Below are 3,629 nucleotides of genomic sequence, written 5' to 3' on the forward strand. Positions count from 1 at the left end.
GCTGTCCCTACAAATCTGATTTGTAGTCTATTGGCCTAGAGATACTATTGTCCTAGTATAAATATATTTTTGTATAACTTTTTGACTTTGTTTGACATGACATATAGTTTATCACTATAACTATAGAAAATGGAAAACACTTCGAAAGTCCCTAAAAAAATCCTAGACAATACCGCGTAAGTAGTCTATATTATCACGTAAAAAATTGTTGGGAATCACGTAGAGCATATTTATCCGTAAAAAATTAGGGCACCAATATTTCAAAAATACACTTAAAGATTAAAATAAAAAACATAATGCAGTATTGTGCTTGATAATGAAATCTGGGCTCGGCCCAACTAAAATCCTATGTCATATTTATCCGTTAGATTAAAATGGACGGCTGGTATTCACTCCACCGGGCTTGACCTCGTACCAAATGCGGAGAAACCTACCCTGCCCTTTCACCGTCGCCCTCCTCAATCCCATCCGCCGCCGCTCCCGATGCCCCTCCCCAATCCCCATCGCCGCACCAGCCTCCTCTCTCTTTTCCTCATCGCATTAGCTTCCTCCCCGACCCCGTCGTTGGGATATGGCAGCTCCTGAGTCCTGACGCCCTTCCCCCTCGCTGCACAAGCTCATCCCCTCCCCCCTCGCTACACAACAGCTTGCTTCCTGAGCCCCTCATCCAGATCTACCGGCCACGTGATTCTCTGTTGCGGAGGTGCCTGGATCTAGCGATGGCGACCTCCATGGGCGGCGGCCACGGTGCTGCTGCTGCAAGATGGCTCGGCCTCGCTGGCAACCGAGGCATGCACAAGGGGCCAGCCTGCATGCGAAGGTATGGCCTGATCCGACGCGTGGATCTGGGGATGCCGTGGCCGCCTCCCTCCAACAACTCATCAGTGTTTCGGCGCCCGCGGCCGCGTGCTGCGACGACCTCAAGTTGCTGGTGAAGGACGCGTCCATCTGCCTCTGCACGCCATGAACGGCGACATCATCAAGCTCCTATCGGCACTCGCTACCCCTGCTATGATAGCGCTTTTCAAGTGCTTCGGTAAGTCATACACGTAACCTGTATGCTTTGCATTCTTCTTGAGTATGCGTTGACATCGACAACTAATGCCATCCATTGTGAAAAATGGTTGAATCAACAGGAGGGCCCGTGCTGCTAATGGATGCGGCAACATCTGCATCACCGGTTGCATAATATGGTAAGCATTGGCCGGTTCTCTTTTTTTTCACTTATTCTTAGTAGATTGGTCTCCCGTATAAATGGGTTAGCTTCTTATTCAAGTCGGCATCTACTTTCGTTTAAATTCGCAACCATCATATATCGTTAGATCGTCGTGTCTGCATGTGTCTTAACTGGTGGTTTTAATTTGCAACTCATCATCCTAACTTCTGATTTCTCTCTTACCCATGTGCAGGAAGCAAGAACAGTGGAAAAGCTATCGGAATTGATGAACTTAGCTGTTTTATGATGTTAGTATGCTCTTTGAGTTTTTTTGTATGATTTTGATAAGCTCTTGGAGTGTGTTGATGCTGTGAAACAAGTTAAATTTGGTTGATCTGAATATGATAATGGACGTAATGATATTGGGTTGAAGACTTGTGTATTGATTATTATAATTTTGTAATGCATGTGTTGCCGGATGAAAATGTAGTGAATTCTGGGCTGGCCCAGAAAATGCTACTTGGGCTGGCCTAGAAAATGCTAACTGGGCTGGCCCATGAAAAATGGTGTGTAGGCCGAACCAAAAAAATATGCTGAAAATTATAAAATAAATAATGGGCCAAGATAAAAAAAATCAATTAAAATGACGTTTATGGCCCATTATAAGCTGCATGCTATATGGGCTTTAATAGGCCCTATTTAGATTTTATGACATTTATTAACCTGCCACCTCAGCGCCACGTCATTTGCCTCCATGGCATGGTGTAAGGAACTGTGACAATAAACCAAAGTCATAAACATATATGACACTAAAATCTATTGTCATAAGCTTGTGACGATGAATATACAAATGTCACATAATCACTTTGTGACGCTGGTTTTTTGACGTTTGAATTTTTGTCAACTTGAAGTCATAAATGTTAAGTTGTGACAATAATTCCATATATTTTGACATAAATAGAATGTCAAAAAACCACACATGTCTTGTAGTGTCAGCTGCTTCTTGTTGCCGATCCATTCTTTGGCGATGGGGTAACAAGCGACGATGAGTCATGGCTGTGACACGATCGTGGTTAGTTTTGGCTATAGACAACTACTAATAGCATATGTTCATATATATAATATGTTTAATGCAAAGTCTAATAATAAGTCCACATACAATGAAGTCAAATAATAGCATATGTTCACCTAGAACAAATTCATTGTTTGATTGACCACATACAACAAAGTCCACCTACTGTTCTACAAAATTAAGCCTACATCAACTTCCAAATAAGAAAAGCAATGACCATAGCCATAAATAAAAGCATGAGATCTTTCCAAGACCAAGGAGCAATTCTCCTAATCTTCACATCTCCGGCGGGTGGCTTCTCTTCAATCTCCAGTGCCAGCGGATGGCCATGGTTTGTATTCATTGGACCATAGTAGGTCGGTTGCCCATGGTTTGTAAGGTAGGCCAGATGACTATAGTAGGCCCTCAAAGCTTCAGCTTCTATGTTGTACTTTTTGTGCAAATTACTAGAGTAGCGATTGACTTCAACATAGCAATCTTCCCAGGTTCGATAAATCCTAGGCATGTGACCAGCATGCACTACATACCATGCTATGGTTGCCTATACATTTAAGTAAATTAGGCATGTGGTAAGTGATAATAGTAACTCACTGAACTAGGGAAGCTTAAGAGTAAGAACATTGTTTGGCAATACATTGTCAGTATTGCTCATGTGCAAGATGAATAACCAAATTCTTCAATGCTCCCAATAGTCATATTATACCGATTGGTTTATGAATTTTGCAGGAAGCTGTAATTGACTTATATAGTCATATCTTAATAAAATCCACTTATTCAGGTGTCACCTATCTATGTCATGTTTTACATTGCCATTAGTATCTAAAAAACCTCTCATTGATGCATTGGTAATCCACACACTGTTATATCGAAATCTACATAAAGCATGAGGCTATGGATACCACTGCTCTAATGAACAATATTTGTAAGTATGTCAATGGGGCTTTTGTTATAAAAGGGTTGATGAACAAATAATAGAAAACCACATCTTCTAGGAAATTAAAAAAATCAACTAGATGCATTTTTGGGATGCTGGTGCATGTCTGTGCCATTGAAATGTATCATTTCTTCTCCTGGCTGACAGAGAGGTGAGAGCACACAAATTTGTACTTGAACTTCAAATACGTAGCTACAGTGATTGTATCAAGATCATACAATACATCATCATCAGTAATCATATAAAATCTGCTAGAAAAGACTATCTTAGTAAGGATGCTAGAAATCTCATAAAAACTAGCAAATGCTCTCCGAAGTCATAAGGCAAGTCTTTATTTTTCATTCCCTGAACTAACGGTGCAAACATTAAGGGGTCCATAAGTAGCTAGCAATCAGACTCATGACCTATCTATGTCATCTGACATCTACTAATGCTAGAGCAATGAATCCTCTTGTAGAGTAGTACTC

General features: G+C 41.1%; 1 long non-coding RNA gene across 1 annotated transcript; it reads left to right on the forward strand.

Moving 5' to 3' along the window:
* The first annotated feature begins 435 nt into the window (after window positions 1–435).
* Window positions 436–1,588, forward strand: LOC136514115 (uncharacterized). Its single transcript, XR_010773539.1, has 3 exons — window positions 436–1,036; window positions 1,137–1,193; window positions 1,410–1,588. It is a non-coding gene; the product is annotated as an uncharacterized lncRNA (long non-coding RNA).
* Window positions 1,589–3,629: the final 2,041 nt, after the last annotated feature.

Source organism: Miscanthus floridulus, chromosome 16, assembly GCF_019320115.1.
Source record: "Miscanthus floridulus cultivar M001 chromosome 16, ASM1932011v1, whole genome shotgun sequence".
Taxonomy (NCBI): domain Eukaryota; kingdom Viridiplantae; phylum Streptophyta; class Magnoliopsida; order Poales; family Poaceae; genus Miscanthus; species Miscanthus floridulus.